The following is a 21,311-nucleotide window of genomic DNA, read 5'->3' as shown; positions in this document are numbered from 1 at the left end:
AAATTTGCAAGTTCAAAATAGGTATATGTGTATGGTTCAAACAGCATCATGTAGCCTGAGTGCTGATGATCTGCATTGTAGAGTTATGTGACAGACATAGAGTTTTACAGCACAGAAGATGCCCTTCGGCCCATCGAGACAGTGCCAAACTATCTACTCTAATCTTACTTTCTCTCATTTGACATACGTGGCCTTGAATGTGATGACATTTCAAGTGTTTATTCACATCTTTTTTCAAGTTAGCAAGTTTTCTGCCTCTACTACCCTCCCAAGGTAGGGCATTCCTGATTCCCACTATCCTCTCGCTGAAAATTTTGTTTTCTTCAAATCCTCTAAACTTTCTCAAAGTGTTTGCAGAAGGTTTCTAATTGTGTTTCTTATGGCCAATGGTCCTCATCATTTTATTGATGATAACGTGGATGGACAGGTCTTCACTCACTTGTAGATAGCGATCACTGGACTGTGGTGTTGATGTGTTTTTAGTGATAATTGAGGAGTGTCATTGTTCCCAGGGTGAAATTTCCAAGCTATCGAACATAAGTGTGCTTGACAGTGATGGGTTGAACTTCAGCATGCTGTTTGGAAGGATATTTCTGCCTGCACTGTATCCAATATGCCATTAGGTTATTCTGACTCTGCAACTGCAGGTACACATCTGAGCGGTGGCTAAAGCTTTTCTCGGGGCCATCGTGCCAAATATCTTTTGAAGTCCATCATGCTGAATGGCCACTCTTCTTGAATGTTCTGGCCATCTGCATTATCAAATCATGAACGTTGACAAGATATTTCATGGAATATATCTTTGTGTTGTTCAATATGCACTCATGTTTGTTTCGAATGCTTTATCTGTCTGGTCTTGCAGGCTTCACATGATTCCAAACCACTTATTCCAGCCTTGTTTACTGCATTGGCACTTTCCGTGCTCTCTAGCACCACATGCCCTGCATTGAACATTAAAATCTCGTTATTTCCTATGTGTGTGAATAAACTTGCAGCAACCCACGTTACTTGCTAGACTTGCCTGTACTCGTGTATAAGAGCTGCGACAACAGGCTGCCAACAATCTACACAGGATGCGTATTGGCCTTGTCCTGGAAACAATTTATTGTTCCTTCCAATGGCTTCTTGTACCATTTACAGAAAACTAATTAAGTATCTCTTTAGGATTCAAATCTTATCTTGCAACTTGGGCCTCAGTTGATCATGAATACAACACTTGGTAGTAAGCATGCCTATGTCACACATTAGCTACGGTCCAAGTGAAAGCTAGGGCATGGTATCATCTGACTTAAGGAAATTTCTGGACCCAAACCTGCACTCAATGGTTTTGAAAGAGTTTGAGGGTCTAAGCCACTCAAGGCATTACAGGAAAGTGAGTTGAAATCTGATGAGTCCAAATTTGTGGCTATTTCAGATGATTTCAGCAATATTCCAGTTGGAGCATCTCTGACTGAAAATTGAATTGCAAACCATAGAAGTTTATCAATAACTGAAGCAAGTCTAACCTTCCTCTAATTTATTTATTATTAATTTATCTCTAATTCCTATTTTGAAAATTGTATTTCTTGTTATTTAATTATTTGCAGAACAATGGTTATAACTTCTGCTTTTTCTTCCTTACCTTCACTGAGAATCTCCAGATATAAACCATTAAGTTGTTGATTAGTTTCAAATGACCTCCAAGAACAGCTCTAAACCTTATTACGGTCATTCTAAAATCTCAATATACATCACCTCTATGAAAATGAAGCCCACGAACGTCTGCCATGCTTTCAGTTTTCTGAAATGAGGTGTTAAATGAAGGCCCTGCATGCTCACAGAAATTAATGCAGAAAATACCTGGGCACTATTTTGAATATGAGCAGGTATGTTCACACTGTTCAAAAACAAAGTTGCTGGAAAAGCTCAGCAGGCCCAGCAGCATCTGTGGAGGAGAAAGCAGAGCTAACATTTCAGGTCTGATGACTCTTCCTCAGAACTGAGGAAAGGTCACTGGACCCAAAATGTTAACTCTGTTTCCTCCTCCACAGATGTTGCCAGACCTGCTGAGCTTTTCCAGCAACTTTGTTTTTGTTCCTGATTTACAGCATCCGCAGTTCTTTTGGTTTTTATATTCACACTGTTGTCAGCCTCTATTTGCTCAATCATGACTAAAACCAATTATCTGATCATTATAATATTACTGTTTGTAAGAAATTGGTAGAGACAAATTGCCTACACTTCAAATGTAATTCATTGGCTGTAAAGAGATTTGGGATGTTCTAAGGTCATTAAACACATTGTATAAATGCAATCCTTTATTTTGCATTTTACAACTTGCTTCCCTGATCTTTTAGGGAACCTTGCCTTTATTATTCTCATTGTTAAAACAACCACACATTGGTTGGCAAATTTTTCTCTAACATTCCTCTTTGCATTTTTAATCTCTTTCTTTGCAGTTTTTTTTTACATTTTGTATTGTCATACTGACACTCAGTTTAGTTATTTTCTTCAAAATGAATAAACACTTGTATATGCTGTTCCGGAACTTCCTGTCATTTATTTAATTTGTTAGGCTCCCTTCAATTTCATCCTGTAAGGTGTCTTGTAGCTTCCTCTTATTTGAATCTTTTCCTGTTATTCTTGATTTTTCTCTTACTTTTTCTCTTATTTTAAATAAGGCACAGTTTATTGAAGGGTAGAAATCAGGTACAAGTTACCTCAGTGGGAAAACAATTTGCTACATCTCACTTTTTGTTTGGCCTAGTTGCATAATTTATTTGAAGCGTTTTCGCTCCCAGACCTAATGGGTTTTCTCGCTGTATCATACCAAACTTACTCCAGTGATTCCTTACCATGCCCCTCTGTTATCTCTCACATCTGATATTCCATCTTTCTACAGACCTTTCATGAAACAACTTTCTAATGAGCAAAAATCTGCCCAAAGATTGGCAACTCTTAAACCCGTACCAGAGTGCATCAAAATGAGCATCGGCATTCTGAAGTTGCCCAGTTCATTGACAGACTGATTCAGAACATGGCAGAAAAAGGGAAGATATCACCACATTTCTCTGCCAGGCACCTGATCTCCTGGTGAACGAGGTGGTGCAAAGGAGAAGGCTGGCAGATGAAGCTGTGTGATTAGACCCTGCCAGCCTGGTCTGAGATTGCCACCTGTGTCAATGCCATTCCCAGGGTGCAGAGGAATGGCAAGATGTAAAAAGAAGGTCAATGACCTTCTCTGTTCCATCAGGGTAAATGCTACAGCCTCTGTTACCTCACTTTCACTCTACCTCTGCTCCTGCACTTCTCTCCCAGTAAGACTCATGCCTTACCATACATACGGTTGCCTGAAACAAAAGCTTTCACCAGCACTTGTCTCTCAGCCTGTACACTCTCCGTGCTGCCTTCTCAGTTCTCCACAATTCCTCACCAGCTTACCCCACCAGGACTCACAATCACACCACGCACAGTCATCTCACTCATTTCATCCTTTTTTCTCATGACAGGAGAAGACACGTTATAACAGAGCAGAGAGAGCCTATACAGGGGGAGGGTGGAGAGGAGGTGTCCGACATACATGTTCTCACCTACCTAAAAGAGAAAACTGGCTCTCACAGAAGAACACTAGGACTGCTCTTTCAGAAATACTGAAAAATCCAGGTCTCACCAAACAAGAAACACCAGCCTGCACTTTCTAATTCACTCTGCTACTCTCAGTTATTGCACATTACTGGGATGCTATGCAATACATTGCCAGAAGCGGCATCTGGGAAGTGAATGATGTGACTCACTGTGTCGGGCAGGTTCCAAGGACAGGTTGGCATCTACCACGCACAGGCAGACCCAGCATGCTCTGAGGCTGCTGGAGTCCCACAAGCATGTACCCCTTTGCTCCACCCAGAACAAAAGGCCATAGTGATAGGGAACATTGGTCTAGTGAGGACAGTGCACCTGACAAGGAGGCAGGGTGGTGCCAGGAAGCACCCAGCCAGAACCCGCTCAGGCCACTTAGCGATTTCTACTTGAGACTCTGGAGAGGTAGCCTGTCTCTCTACATCCACCCTCCCACTCTGGCTCTTAGAAGTTCAAGCCAAGGAGAATCAACTTGTCTTTGTCAAGAAAACTCTCAGAATGTCTGGTCCATCTCGACATAAGTGCCCATAGGGTAGGCTAGCCGAGCCTCCATGATGGAGAATCTTGGGACTAGAACAGGCTCCCTCCGTCTCAGCTGTGGAACTAAGAATGCACTGAGATGTAGTGGGAGGTCGAAAAAGGAAAAAACGTGTGATGGCACTTTGCTGATGAAATAAAATGATTTGTAAATTGAACTGTGTAGATAAATGTTGATGATTTTAACCTTCAGGAATATGCTTTTGAATTTCTCTGCATAGGAAGCTGACACATTTCACACCAGCTAGCAGAAGTTCATGCCTACAAGCGAGGTTTAATGGCTGGAGATCTGTGCTGAAAACCATTGCATTTACATGGTAAAGAGTGCTGCTGAGACCTTGAACCTCCTGGTTCAACATCTCCAATACTTTGTTCCCCTTTACAAAGATTTGCCAAGTGATAGCTGTGCCAGGGAGGTGCCATGTACAGAGAGGGGCAATGTTGCAGAATGTCCACTGAGTAGGTAATGTACATGTCAGTGTGTTCACTGTTTCATGGGCCTTTGACCTGTATTGCTCCTTTTGATACAGCCCTATTCCTCACAGCTTTAGTCACTTACACCACCCACACTGAATGTGGTGTCAGCCATGTACTTCCTCATTCCAGATGTTTAATTTCCTGCACAACGGAAGGTGACAATGAGCACTCCACTTTTGGCGGCTCCCAACCTCAGTCTGACTGAATCAGTGAGCCCGAGTTGTCAACTTCTCTTTCCGAATAGCCCATTCCATCAATACCATTGGATTCACATTTCTCAATGTCCCCACTCAACCTGTTTATGTACATCTACAGCTGGCTACCTTTTCCGCCGAGTGCCCGACCAATGAGAGGAACAGGCCGGGAGTGGTCATTCATTGCCTTCCCTCTTGAAAGCAAGGTGCCTGTGACTATTGGTAGCCCCTTGGCTAGTGAGTGATATGGGAGGCTGTGCTGGGGCACAGCGGCACCTGTCTGGATTTCAACGAGGCCTATTCCTCTAACAGTTGGACAGATAGTTGCTTATCTGCAGCCCACACAGAGTGTTTGGCATGTACACTACGGGTACATGATGTAGGTATGAGCGTGACATAGCATACTGCTATACAGCAAGATATATGCCCCTTGGACTGAGGGCTGTTTTAGCAGCACCGCAGTGCTGCTTGGTTATGTGACTGTGAGAATTGGCATAGTAAGACAGGGATGCTGTGAGCAAGCAGGTAACCTGCTCTTGGAAGCAGTCAGCCATTTGCATGTCTGAGGCAGCACATTCCCTTTGGCATTACTGCTTTCCTGCAACTGTTGCATTATAGTGGCATTGCCCACCTCCCATTCCCCCACACCCTCCACAAACCTGGTCTGGAGTCTGCTTGTGTATGTCAATAAAGTTTCTGACTCCAACACCATGATACCATCCCCTGGCTGAGGTTAGGGAGGTGCCAGTTCGCCAGTAGGCTCCCAGGTTATCTGTGGTGCCTCCTCAAAGACTCTAATCCAATTAAAATACTCACTGAGGTAATAAAATCTGAGCTGGTAGAGCAGCCTTGTCAGTGCCTTCTCTGAAGCATCCATGTTGTCTTCCTCAGAGATGGTGAAACAGATGCCTTAATTGGCAACACTCCTGATCATGGCCAATGTTGGCATGCTGTCGGTACATGTAAAAGAGGGAACACATTGAGACTGAGGGTTAAAAATCATGGCAGGTGAAAAATACATTGACCGCAATTTTGGGTGACCCATTGTATCCAAGCAACCATGGATCCAAATTAGACTTCCCACTTCCTTCAGAGTAAGGGGGTAGCCATGAGAACCTGCATGGGCCCAAGCTGTGTCTGCCTCTTCATGGAATACATGGAACAGTCCCTTTTCTGCTGCTATACAGGCACCATCCCCACCTCTTCCTCCGTTACATGATGACTGTATCGGCGCTGCCTCGTGTTCCCAGAAGGAGCTTGAACAGTTCATCAAATTTATCAACACCTTTCACCACAACCTCACGTTCGCCTGGGTCATCTCTGTTACCTCTCTCTCCTTCCTGGACCTCTCTGCCTCCATGTCTGGTGACCACCTCAAAACTGACATTTCTTTTAAGCCCACCGACTCCCACAGCTACCTGGACTACACCTCCTCTCGCTGACCCTCCTGCAAGAAGGTGATCCCCTACTCCCAATTCCTCCACCTCTGCCGTGTCTGTACCCAAGATGGAGCATTACTCTCCCGCACATCCCAGATGTCCTCATATTTCGAGGATCACCACTTCCTCCCTCCAGTGATTAAAAATGGCCCCAAACACATATCTTGCATTTCCCGCCTCTCTGCCATCACATGCCCTCCTCCCAACAAAAACAAAGCCAGAATATCTCATGTCCTCACATATCACCTTACAAACCTCCGCCGCTTCTACCACGCACAATCCGACCTCACAACCAAAGATATATTTCCCTCCCCACCGCTATCTGCCTTCTGTAGGGACCCCTCTCTCTCGGACTCCCTCATCTGCTCCACACTCCCCACTGACCCCACCATACCCAGCACTTTTCCCTGCAACCGCAGGAAGGGCTACACTTGCCCCTACACCTGCTACCCCCTCACCTCCAATCAAGGCACCAAACAAACCTTCCACATCAGACACAGGTTCACCTGCACATCTGTCAATATGGTCTACTGCATCTGTTACTCCCGACGTGGCCTTCTCTACATCGGTGAGGCCAAGCAGAAGCTCAGAGACTGTTTGTAGAGCATCTGTGCTCTGTTCATGACAAATGACAACATCTTCCAGTCGCAAATATTTTTAACTATCCCTCCCACTCCCTGGGCAACATATCCATCCTGGGCCTCCTCCAGTGTCACAATGATGCCACCCGCAAACTGAAGGAGCAGCATTTCATATTCCATCTTGGAACCATACAGCCCAATGGCCAAAATGTGGACTTTATCAGTTTCAAAATATCCCCACCCCTGGCCTCATCCCATGACCAACACACCCTCTCATCCCCACCTCTTTGACCTGATGTAACCTGTCCATCTTCTCTCCCACCTAGCTGCCGCTCCCATCCCGCTGACCAATCTCCACCACTCCCTACCTGCTTTCAAAAATCACCATCCCACCTACATTCCCCAGCCCCACTACTCCTTTCTTTATTTATTTCAGAACTCCCTTCCCCCTCCTTTTTTTCTGAAGAAGGATCCCAACACGAAACGTCAACTTTCCTGCTCCTCTGATGTTGCCTGACCTGTTGTGCTCTTTCAGCTCCACACTTAACAATTCTAAATTGAGCCACAGTCAGAAAAATCAGGCCTGATAGAAATTTGGCCAAACTAAATTGTACAGCACCTGCAGCTATTGCCAGCAGATAACAATGGAAACCAAAGTCAAAGAGTTCAAAAAGATTCTGGGAAACCTGTAAGAACCAGCCAAGGTTTGCGTATTGGAGAAATATCAATCAGACTTCATGACACCTTGATTTCCAGCCAATGCCTAGGGCCTTGCACTTTATACCTCCCCAGCATAGCAACAGTGAAAAGTTTTGGCATGATACCATTGGATGCTTTGAATGCAACTCTTGACCCCATTGGCCAAAGGCCACAGAACATTCAGGAAAGTCCAGAGTGAATGGGGATATAGCCAACATGGCTTTGTGCATAGGAAATCATGCCTCACTGAATTGACTGAGTTTTTTGAAGAAGTGACAAAGAAGACTGATGAAGGCAGAGCAGCAGACGTTGTCTTATGGACTTCAGCAAAGTGTTTGACAAGGTTCTGCATGGTAGGCTGATTAGTAATGCTGAACCACATGGGATTCAAGGGGAGACCGCCAATTGGATACAAATTTGGCTTGAAGGTGGGAGACAGAGTGCGGTGATGGAAGTTTGCTTTTCTGACTGGAGGCCTGTAACCAGTAGAATCAGTCCTGGGTCTACTGCTTTTAGACATTAATATAAATGATTTGGATATGAATGTAGGAGATATGGTTAGTAAGTTTGCAGATGACACCAAAGTTAGTGGTGTAGTGGATTGTGAAAAAGGTTATCTAGGATTACAAAGAGATCTTAATTGATTGGTTCAATGGCTGAGGAGTGACAGAACGAGTTTAATTTGGATAAATGCGAGGTATTGCATTTTGGTAAAACAAACAAGGACTGGACTTATGCAATTTAAAGTAGGGCGGTAGGTGGCATTGTCGAACAGAATAACCTAGGGATTCAGGAACATAATCCTTTGATGTTTGGGTCACATGCAGACAGGGTAGTTAAGAACGCATTTAGCACACTTGCCTTCATTGCTCAGACCTTTAAATATAGCTGTTGGGATGACATGTTAAGGTTGTGAAGGGCATTGATGAGGCCTCATCTGGAATACTGTGTCCAATTCTGGTCGCCTATTATAGGAAAGATATTATTAAGCTGAAGAGGGTTCAGAAAAGCTTTACCAGGATGTTGCCGGGATTGGAGGGTTTGAGTTATAAGAAAAGAATGGATTGGCGGAGACTTTATTCACTGGAGGGAAGGTGTTGAGGGTCACCTTATCGAGGATTATAAAATCATGACAGGCGTAGTTAAGGTGAATGGCAGTGTCTTTTTCTTAGGTAGGGAGTTTCAAGACTAGGAAGCATATTTTGAAGGTGAGAAGAGAAGGATTTAAAAAAAAAGATTCTTTTTAAACAGAGTGGTTTGCATATGGACTGAAACTCCAGACGAAGTAGTGGGTGCAGGCATAATTATATCATTTAAAAGACGTTTGGATAAGTACATAAGAAATATTTGGAGGGATACAGGCAGGTAGGGCTAGTTTAGTTTGGCATTATGACATTTAAAACAAAACTACCCATAACAAAGTTCCATCTGCCATTATTTTAAAATCCAAATGTCATAGTTTTAGGTTAAGGGATGTTGGATTTAAAAGAGAAATGAGGAGGAGTTACTTCTGTCAAAAAGCCATGAATCTGTGGAATTCACTGCCTCAGAATGTAGTGTATGCCAGAGAACTGAATAAATTTAAAGAGGAGATAGATGAATTTTTGAATAGTAATAGGTTAAGGGGAGCAGGCAGGGAAGTGGAGTTGAGGCCAAGATAAGATCATTCATGATCATATTAAATGCAGATCAGGCTCAAGGGACAGAACTGCCTACTCCTGGTCTCATTCTTATATTCTTAGGTTAACATTTCATATGATAAAATTATATAAAACACCTTTTATTGCAAGAGTCATTGGACTCAAAGGGACTCCGTTTCTCTCTCCAAGATGCTACCAGATCTGCTGCTGACTTTCTGCAGTACTTGCTGTTTTTATTTCAGATCTCCAGCATCCACAGTGGTTTGCTTTTAATGTAGTTAACTCACTTTCTCTGATCTAGTAGAAATAGTTTCAACATTTCAAGGTTTTTCATCATAATTGTGATTTTTGTTTGTCCTTTGCTACAGCAGCAATATATTTGTGGGAAAGGAAATCTCCAAAAAAGACTTCAAAAATACTTTCCTCATCACAAAAATATTTCCCAAGCACAGCCTATTTTTGAATGGTAGAAATCTACCCGGATTTCTATGAGAATTCACTGGGAGATGTGAAGTCTATTGTGGGTTTTAGCGCGTAAATGGGGGTATGGGAGGGAGGAGGAGTTAAAATTACGTCCTGTTATTGCAGGCAACTTGCAGGTATCATGTGCCATCCAATGCAGAGCATGTTGCTGATTGGCTGCATAATCAGTGGGAGACCTAGTTACACACTTAGCTGGCACAACATGCAGTTAACTTGTATTTTTTTCAATGATAGCTTGCCCCTATTAAAGAAGAGGTGTACCTAGGCTGGAACACCTGCTGAAATAATCCCGGAATGGCTGTATTTATTTAGTGATTGCAAGTCCTCAGAGCCAAGCAGTTGCCTCCTGGCTGTAATAAAAGAAGATTGGTAAGGCATATTTCAGCCACATGGATTAGTTAATCAGAAACATGCCTTTTTCTCTCATTTGATGTATTGGCCGCCTATTGATTAATGTTCAATCAATGTTTGATCTGTTTGTTTGTTACAGTACAAGTCTTAAAGGTGAAACCCTGTCCATTAAATTATTTCTGTTGGCATCATAGGAATTCCTTTCTTTAAAAAATGTTATTGGATCCTTCAGGAATTAACGCAACCTACTTCTCGTTCCTCAGCTATGATAGGGTCATCACCCAAACAATCACCAACATTCTTCCCAGTCCTACAGGACAAAAGCTTACATAACCACCGAGTACAATCAAGAACTAGTGCGTGGAATTTTTGCTCCCTTGAATATCATTCACAGCTGGAATAACACGGGAAAACACATAAAAATGGAAAATAAATCAGCTTCTTGACATTCTGAAAAATATTCCAAGTTCTCCTTTAAAATTTAACTGGCGAGTAAGCGACTTACTAATGGGTAGTGATTATTTTATTTCCATGCATGTTATTATGATCTGGACTCACCTCATTTATGTGCCGTTCATAGTTCTCTCCTTCCCTGAAGGACTAGACAGCGCCAGTTCCTGGCATGAGAGTGTGAGCAGTTAGCTGCTGGTATTGGTTATTTTTGGCAATGGCAAAATACCAGCCATACTATATCATCCTGGTGGCTCTTAAACCAACTCATGCATCACTTTAATCTTTTGGGACTTCATTTTGTAACTCAGGGACACTTTTCATTTACATGATTCTTTCAGACTGTCTCATGTGCAGACACACATGTATGCCATGCATTCACACATCATGCATCTTATGGCTGTTGGTTTTAGTTCCTAATGCACGCTCACTCTGTGCTTACTTGGAGGCTGCCAAACTTTGTGGCTTGCATTGCTTCGTAGCACACAGAGAGAGGTGGCAGTTTGTCACAGTTCAAAGCACTTGTGCTGAACAGCAAATCTATGAAAGGCAGTTTAGAGTCACGAATTAATTCAGTGACAAATATATGATATATTGAGCCGGGTTTCTGTTGGGAATCTGACTTGCATGGTATTACCATCAACTGGGCGTTACCCAATAATAATTGGGCTCACCAGAGTATAATAGAAGAATGTTGAAGACCCCCACCCTCTCCCTCTGTACAGGGCTTCAAACCCTCTTGGCTGGAGCAATGCATAATGACAGTGAAATGCTGGCAATGACACGTGTTCCCAAAATTGAGGGCCATGGTTTCCTTGACAGCCATTGACAGCACCAACTTTGCCCAACTATACTACTGCATATCTAATTCAAGGAAATGGCACAGTTCAATCAGAATTGAAATTAAATTTGGAATTTAGTCACTATCTCATTAGCAAACTTTGAGGGGGGGTGCACTTAATTAGACAGAAGGGAACTAGGTGGGGATCCATTCTTTCTTTTTTCTTTCATCTTTGTTCATTCATTCTTAGAATCCCTACAGCGGAGAAATAGGTCCTTTGGACCAACAAGTCCACACCGACCTTTGGAGCATCCTACCCAGGACCATCCCCCTATAACCCACCTAATCTACACAGCCCTGAACTCTACAGGCAATTTAGCAAGACGAATCTTCCAAGCCTGCATATCTTTGGACTGTGGGAGGAAACCGGAGCACCCGGAGGAAACCCAAGCAGACACAGGGAGAATATGCAAATTCCACATGGACAGTTGTCGGAGAGTGGAATCAAACCCCAGTTCCTGGCGCTGTGAGGCAGTATTGTGCATCCTTTCCCAGTGATTGGGCTTTCCACAAGCTGTGCAGTTTGATCCATTTTCCAGGCATTTCCTTATGTTTGTGAACTTGTTGTCATCCACAGCTCCACATTCTTCTCTCCAGTGAGCATTCTTTTGTTGCTGTTTCACTCCATAAGCTCCATTGCCTTTACCAGCCTTTAACGTAAAGCAATCCGTTTGGATGAGAAAAGAATGTGAGAACAATCAGTATTGCTCAGGTGATGGTGAGGATCTATGTACATTGTCTATACTCTCTGTATTCACCAGTGTAGTGCAACACAATCTTTTGGGTTCTCATTTGGTTTATGTTCCTGCAGGAAGTGAAGCAGCTACAGATGAAGGCTAGGAAAGAACAGGCAGAGTGTGGACTCTCATTGACGCCTTAAAATGGTACACAACGGATATTTACATAATATTAGGACTCTTGTGATTCAGTGTAAAATATTAATTTGAATTTAGGTTCAGTTAATGAAAGATACAAAACAGGAATAATCTGATCATTTTTGGTTGTAAACTTGCAATATGTGGGGGCTGCAAGATTGAGATTATCATTATTGACTGTTTCTCAATTTCAGCATGATATCCAATACAGTGAGATTCTGAGATAGGGGTCTCCATGTAACTGAGCAGGCTGATTCCCATAGACCTTGCTGCGCATGGAGCAGAATATCCCACAATTCAGTTTGATTAAGAGTGCAAGATTTATTTCCTCTTGTTTCCTTTGTGCTGCCAATCTGCCTCATCATTAAGGGTTTTTGACACAAGATAACGATACTGCTTGATGGGGAATTTGTCACCAATTTAAACAACTGGCAGCAAGCTCTTCACAGGCATTAATGTCAATATTACAAAACTTCCAGGAGTATCTCAGAGTTTCTTTACAGCATTTTCTTTCTTCTTCTCTGGAACAATGGCCATTTTGCAGTTGAACAAACAAGATTTGTTGGGGGAGGCATTTTTCAACCATATGAGCACAGTATCCAGTCCATTGTAGTTGTTTTTGTGGGAATTTTGCCTGAATGTTAATAAGGCTGACTTTAAGAAGGCCAACTATTTATAAACTAAGAAAGTATTTACCCCAAAGATCAACTGCCAGCTGGGGTGAGAATTAAATACTGCCCAGATGGAAAGCTTTTTAACCTCACTCACTCACCTCCATGCCAAGACTGAACTAACCACCATAGACATGCACAACCTACAGTGCACAGATAGCTGTGGTGTTGTCGCCTGTCTCAAACCAGATTTGCAAGCATTTCCTGATCTCTTCAATTCAACGTACAGAAGACAAAACTCCCATCAGTTCAAACCTAGTTAGTCAAATACCAGCTATTTGAAGGGCAAGCGAGCAAAGATTAGCAAGCAATGTTATGATTTTATAAAACTCTGATGCTATACTGCACCTGGAATATTATGCCCAATTCTGAGCACAGCTCATCAGGAAGGATACATAGGGCCTTAAACAAGTGTGATGCAGACTTCCAGGATGATAAAAGAGTTACATTATGAGCAGTCACATGACACTCAACTATAAAAATGTAAGGGGCAATTTAATTATGATCTTAAAATAATTAACTGAGTTGATATTGTCATTAGAATGAAACTATTGGAGTGCAGAATGAAGAGACATAACCTTAAATTACAAATGGGCAATTTGGGTGTGACATCAGGAAGCACAGCAGAGAATATTTGAAACAATTCTTTTAAAAGTGTTGTTTCGGTCAATAAAACTAAGGTAGAGACAGCCCTGATCTGATTGAATGGCAATTGGGACTTTAATAGTTGACTGGCCTAACTCCTATGGTGCTACATTATTATGTTCTATGTAACCCAGTTTATTCCAAGATGTGTGCCTCCTGCAGGTGATGATGTTGGGCACTTACTGTGCTCCCTGATATTGCTAATAATGGTCTTTGCCACTTTTTAAGAGGCTTAGAATAATCTAATAAAATACACCATCTAATTTTCCCTAGAGCTGTGGATTATAATTACATTATAATTGTATTTATACTATGTATAACTTTGGCTTGTGTATGGATAAACCAATGGTCATTGTGATTTAAATTTCACCCCTTCTTGCCATAATTAAATCCACATTTTCAATCATGCATCAAAAGAAATACAAACTTTTAAATTGTAGCCCAAATACTTACCGATGCATAGACTTGATAATTTAAATCTTCAAATATTTTTTGCTAGTGTTACAAGTTTGGAGAATGCAATTAATTTTGGTTGTGTAGGATTTGTGTTTGTCGTACGTAGATTGATTAAAAGGTGACCACTGTTAAATGCATAATTGAAATGAATTTACAATTCTCAGACTAAGAACCAGGAGTCATGAATTTAAGGTAAAATCTAAAATGTACTCGCACTAGTTTAAATATTGTCACTTATACATGCATGCGGTGAAAATTACAGATGGTATTTTGGACTCAAATGTATTATTGTGGTAGTCCATGTAAATTCAGATCAGGATTACATCCTCTTATTCAAATGGTTGCTGCCAGATGGAAAATCTTAAATTCTATGTTATTGTTGATTCAGATTGCAGATCAAAGGAATTCATCACTCAAAGGGCTTCAAATCTATCTCAACAGGATTTCATTTCATTGCATTCTGTAATAAGCCAGAACAGGAAGTAAATCACCAACTCTATGAAGCACATTTTAAGGAATTAACTGTAGAAATTGTCACAAAAATATATCAAATCCAATGACAACCTACAATTACGTTTATAACTTTTATTTTTTAATGCTCCACGTATCTTGTATTAAAAGAAATCTCACAGTATGTAACAATATTGCTTCTTTGGTGCAATGTTCCTTTGTAAAATATAGCTTAACATAGTTAAAATCTAATCCTGACATTTAATTTGCAGTGCATGGAAATAAACAAACACCAAACATCTCCATCATATTTCAGTTATGATAAAATTAGTTGATGCCGATAACAAGATCGGTAAAATTGAGTCAGCCATCGCTTCTTTTCTTTCACAACAGACAATGGAAAATAAAATTTGATGATGTGTAAAATCAACGTTTCTTTTCCTCTTGCTGCCAACCAATTTTAGTTCCTGATGTTCATCTAATAAACTCTTGGTCTATTTGAATATGTCTTTCATCTTTGAGCTGTGCTACATTAGCAAATGCAGTAGTTGACCACAATATTCCAAGGCTAAAAAGAGGAAAGTGCTTAACACCCAAGAATTCTCAGTGAAAATTTTCTTTGAGACAATGAATGGGGTCATGTATGGAATCCTTCCTCCCATTCCTAACAAGAAATGTATACCTTCAGCTGATGAAGGGAAGGAGGTTATTAAAATAAGAATGTCATCAAACTAAAGAAGCAACAAGAATTCTTTCGAACTCATGTTTTATTACAAGAGCTTTCACTGCCCTTTACTGGCTGTCTCTGCACATTACATCTCCTATTCCATCTCAGAGTTTGGGAAAGCTCTATTCCAAAGTAGATGAGCAACCTGTCAATTAATCAATGTTAAACATAAAATAGGTAGGAAATAGAAAATATAGGATAAAAATATTTATGTCACTTGGAAAATGTCTGAGAAAATCAGTAAGGTTTAGCTAGAAATCAGTAAACATATTTTAAAGATTTCTTGGTTATGATTGGTTTTAATTACCAAGAATTTTCTTTGATGAGAGCATGGTTAGAATTTTCACAGAAGGAGATCATTTGGCCCATCGTGCCTGCACTGGCTTATTAAATGAGCATGATCACTTGGTGTGAATTTCCTGCTTTTTTCACATAACCAGGGATAGTCTTTTTAGCCAAATTATTGGTAGCGAGTTTTGAGAAGATTTGTAGCTCAGGTTGAGGTTCTGGATGTGAGTTTGCTCGCTGAGCTGGAAGGTTAGTTTTCAGACGTTTCGTCACCATTCTAGGTAACATCATCAGTGAGCCTCCGACAAAACGCTGGTGTTATGTCCCGCTTTCTATTTATCTGGTTAGGTTTCCTTGGGTTGGCGATGTCATTTCCTGTTCTTTTTCTCAGGGGATGGTAGATTGGCTCCAAGTCAATGTGTTTGTTGATGGAGTTCCGGTTGGAATGCCATGCTCCTAGGAATTCTCGTGCATGTGTCTGTTTGGCTTGTCCTAGGATGGATGCGTTGTCCCAATCAAAGTGGTGTCCTTCCCTATCTGTATGTAAGGATACGAGTGATAGTGGGTCATGTCGTTTTGTGGCTAGTTGATGTTCATGTATCCAGGTGGCTAGCTTCCTGCCAGTTTGTCCAATGTAGTGTTTGTCACAGTTCTTGCAAGGTATTTTGTAGATGATGTTCGTTTTATTTGTTGTCTGTATAGGGTTTTTTTAAGTTCATTAGCTGCTGTTTTAGTGTGTTGGTGGGTTTGTGGGCTACCCTGATGCCAAGGGGTCCGAGTAGTCTGGCAGTCATTTCGGAAATGTCTTTAATGTAGGGGAGCGTGGTTATGGTTTCTGAGCCCGTTTTGTCTATCACCTATACAGCGTATTCAAAAAGAATGGGTACCCTATGAACACAGTCCGCCGATTTCTCAGCAACAAACCCAAACAAACAGACAAAACGGGCTCAGAAACCATAAGCACGCTCCCCTACATCAAAGACATTTCCGAAATGACTGCCAGACTACTCGGACCCCTTGGCATCAGGGTAGCCCACAAACCCACCAACACACTAAAACAGCAGCTAATGAACTTAAAAGACCCTATACAGACAACAAATAAAACGAACGTCATCTACAAAATATCTTGCAAGAACTGTGACAAACACTACATTGGACAAACTGGCAGGAAGCTAGCCACCAGGATACATGAACATCAACTAGCCACAAAACGACATGACCCACTATCACTCGTATCCTCTCACACAGATAAGGAAGGACACCACTTTGATTGGGACAACACATCCATCCTAGGACAGGCCAAACAGACACATGCACGAGAATTCCTAGAAGCATGGCATTCCAACCGGAATTCCATCAACAAACACATTGACTTGGAGCCAATCTACCACCCCCTGAGAAAAAGAACAGGAAATGACATCACCAACCCAAGGAAACCTAACCAGATAAATAGAAAGCGGGACATAACACCAGCGCTTTGTCAGAGGCTCACTGATGATGTTACCTAGAATGGTGACGAAACGTCTGAAAACTAACCTTCCAGCTCAGCGAGCAAACTCACATCCAAATTATTGGTCTTTCGCATGCCTCGATTGAACCTAACTCCAGCACATTCCCAAGCAATGCGTTCTCGTTCCTTTAAAAATTGGAAAGTTTCATATTATCTACGTTATCCTGCTTGTTCGTAATTTTAAAACCTCTACCACATATAGTAGGGGAGGCCTAGTGGTATTATTGCTGGACTCTCAATCCAGAGACCCAGGTAATGTTTTGGGGAAGAAGGTTCAAATCCTGCCATGATGGGTGGTGTAATTGAATTCAATAAAAATCTTGAATTGACAATCTAATGATGACCATAAATCACCTGTCGTTTCATCTGATTTATTAATGCCCTTTGGGGAAGGAAACTGCCATCCTTACGTGGTCTGGCCCACAAGTGACTCCAAATACACAACAATACAGTGCACTCTTAACTGTCTTCAGGGCAGTAAGGATGGGTAATAAATGCTGGCCTAGCAAATGCCACCTTCACCCATGATTGAATCTTTAAAAAAAAGCCTCTCATCAATACAAGATAATGAGAGGCATAAATAGAGTGGATAGCCAGAGACTTTTATCCCAGGGTGGAAATGACTATTACGAGGGGTCATAATTTTAAGGTGATTGGAGGAAGCTATAGGGGAGATATCAGAGGTAGGTTCTTTACACAAAGCGTGGTGGATGCATGGAATGTGCTGCCGGTGATGGTAATGGAGTCAGATACAATTGGGGGCATTTAAGCAGGGTAGTTTGATCTTAGAGTAGGCTAATAGTTCTGCACAACTTCGTGGGCCAAAGGGCCTATACTGCACTGTTCTATTTTCTATGTTCTATCACTGGAACCATCCTTGCAAACTGCTTCTGCAGTCTTCAATGTGTTTACTTCCTTTCTATAACGTAGCACTTAGTTGTACACAATACTTCAGAAGTCAAACAAGAATCTTATACAAATTCAACATCATACCCTTGCCCTTGTATATTTTCTAATCAACCTGTTGAGAGATATTAGGACCCACCTCTGGAGCAGGTGGGACTTGAACCTGGTCCTCCTGGCTCAGAGGTAGGGACACTACAAGAACTCTCTCCTTGACCTTGTACTCTATTACACTACTGATAAAGCCAAATGTATTGTATACTTTACTTACTGCTGTACCCACCTTCAATGATCTGTGCAGATGTACACAGATCCTGCACTCCCTGTAGAATTATGCCCCTATTTACATTGTCATTCAGTGTTCCTCTCATCAAAGTGCATTACCGCAAGAGAAAAAACAATGCAATATACTGTAGATAGTGGAAAACTGAAACAAGCGTAGAGAATGCTGGAGATAGTCAGCAGATCCGGCCCCACTCCATGATATTGACTGCGTGGAATTCAGCAATATCCCATTGAACATCAAATGGTAATGGTGAGATTCTCTATAAACATCTGCGGTGAGAAACAGAGTTAATGTTTTGATTCGATTCTTCAGTACTTCTGAAGCAGAAGATGGTTAGAAATTCTGAAGACCCAAAGTAAGCAATTGGATTTCTTGCACATTTAGCTCAATATCCTCCTGTAGAACATAGCCTTGTATGTCATAGAATGCTGGTTACCATATGGGTGAATCAGATAAACATCTCATATACAAGCAAAATTCCGTGGATACTGGAAATCTGAAGCAAAAACAGAAAGTGCTAGAGAAACTCAGCAGATCTGGCAGTATCTGTGGAGAGAGATACAGTGTTAATTTTTCGAGTCCAGTGTGACTGTCCTTCAGAACTGAAGAACAATGGCCTTCTTTATACCCAACCAGTGAGCCAGGGATGCTAATCAATCATTGTAAGGCAGTAAAGTGGTTTGGGCGATAAGAATTTGAGTAAGCTGGGACACTGGTGGAAGCTGTGGATAGATCCTGGGAAGGGAAGAGAAAAATGCAAGGACGAGATGGTATTGGCCTGCACATTTTAAAGAAAATACAAAAATACAAGTTTAAAATAGTATGATGTAGTGTTTCCTAATAAGAACATCACCATCTTATAGAAAACATAGCTCTATGTGTCCTTAAAATTACAGTTGGACCCATGAGTACATGATTATACCCTCGCTTGCATAGGCAAAACATCTTGGAGATGGTATATACTGGCGCTACAGAGCATTAGTAATGGAGGGAGTGAATGTTTGTGGATGGGGTGCCAAGTAAGTAGACTCCTTTATTCTGAATGGTGTCTGCTTAGAGAGCAGCATTCCATCACTCTCTCTATGTGTCTTGTACGTGGGGAACAGGCTTTGGGAAATGGGCAGGAGAAGAGTTATTCACTGTAGCATTCCTAGCCTCTGACCTGCTCTTGTAGGCTTGGTATTTATATAGCTAGGCCAGTTCATTTTCTGGCCAATGGTGACCCGGCCCCACTCCATGATATTGACTGCGTGGAATTCAGCAATATCCCATTGAACAACAAATGGTAATGGTGAGATTCTCTATAAACATAAAAAAACCCAAAGTGCTACGGCTTCTGAAAATCAGAAACAAAGTTAGTGATTGCTAGAAAACCTCAGCAGATCTGGCAGCATCAGTGGACAAAAAGCCTACTTAACATTTCAAGTCCAGTGAACTTCCTTCAGAACCATGTTTTTAAATACGACTTCTGAACAAAAACTTCTGAAACCAGAGATTTTCCAGCAATCTCTGTTTTTTTTTGTGTATGAGAATCTCTGTTATAGGGGTTCATCACCTGGTAATTGTGTAATATATATACTGCTTACCACTTATCAGGCCAAATCAGGATATCGTCTTGTCTTGCCACATTTGAACATTTTGATGCCTCAGACACTGAGGCAGTCAAATGGTGCTGAACATTATGCAGTCATCAGCGAACACGCCAACTTCTCATGGAGGATTTGCCATTGATGGAACAGCTGAAAATGGTTGGGACTAGGATATTATCCTGAGGAACTCCTGCAGGAGAGGGCCACATTGATTCAAATGCCGTCTTGATGTCAAGGATAGCCACTCTCATCTCACCTCGTGGAATTTGGCTGTTTTGTCAATGTTTGACCTAGGCTTGTAATGAGGTCAATGCCCCTGGCAAAACGCAAAGCAAGTTTCAGTGAGCGGGTCATTAATAAATAAGTGCTGCCCGATAGCACTGCTGATTATTGTTCAATCACTTTGTCAATGATCAAGAATAGGCTGCGAGGGCGGTAATTTCCTGTTTGGATTTGCCCTGCTCTTTATGTACAGGGCGTACCAGAGCAATTTCCCACTTTGCTGGATAGATGCCAGTGTTGTAACTCTACTGGATAACTTGGCTCAGGGCAATTCGTGGTTCCACACTGTTGCACTGCAGGTGTCAATTTTGCTAAAGTGAAAATAAGGCTGATAACTTCCCAAAGCAATTGACATGATCATATTTGGTGTGTAATCTTTACTGAGATTTTGCTGACACTTTTGGGTTTCTGTCCTACCCATGCTTTAGAAAAGCCTGACAATTTACTTTTATTGTATGTCCATATTTTCCATGGATAATATATAAATCAGCTCATGAAAAATTTATAGGGTTTCCAAAGCCAGACAGCTCACTGAAGTATTTATACGGATGTTAACCTCTGTTTAAAGACGTGCCAGTCAAAGTTTTTAAACAACGTCGCTTAGATAAACTTTGCAAGAGAGGAAAAAGAAGTGTCTAAATAAAAGCACCAGACAGGATTCCAGACAAAAAAAAACCTTCTGTGTTTGGAACCAGAAGCAGAGTTTCACAATTCTTTATATAGCCACAAACTAATACAATTCTTTGAAAAGAAGGTGACATTCAGATAATGCTGAATGGGCAACTGTGACTTGTGTAACTATCATAAAATTATCTCATTTTTCATTGAAATACCAAGGTGAAAAGTCGAGTTTGATAGACCTGAACATTGTAAAGATTGAAATAGCAAGAGGGAAGATTGAATGTGTTGAAATTAGTGAATAGTCTGCAACTAATTTGTTCTTTAAATTCCAATCCTCCTATTTCAAGCATGTAGTCGAAATTTGCTTTTAATATGTTAAAGTGAATATTTTGTTGACATTTTGGACTGAAATATGGAGATAGAAGTGAAGTTCTGCTTTCTTTGTGATTACAGATGAAACCTTTCAGCAGCATTGAAAGCGTGGCCTTGGTAACTGTGTTGTCAAAACCGATCAAAAGAAAATGGAAAAGTACGTTAATTTATTTTCCTCTTTTTCAATGCTCTACCATCAAACTCTAAGTGAGCATGTTAATTATAGATAAAATGAAGATTTACCGTCCGCATTGGAGTCATTTATCAAAAAGATATTGTCAGTAAGTGACCGGTTCGAAGAACAAAGGCCAATTGTTGTCGCCTAATTG

The sequence above is a fragment of the Stegostoma tigrinum genome, chromosome 3, assembly GCF_030684315.1.
Source record: "Stegostoma tigrinum isolate sSteTig4 chromosome 3, sSteTig4.hap1, whole genome shotgun sequence".
NCBI lineage: Eukaryota > Metazoa > Chordata > Chondrichthyes > Orectolobiformes > Stegostomatidae > Stegostoma > Stegostoma tigrinum.
This window is presented reverse-complemented; position numbering follows the sequence as displayed.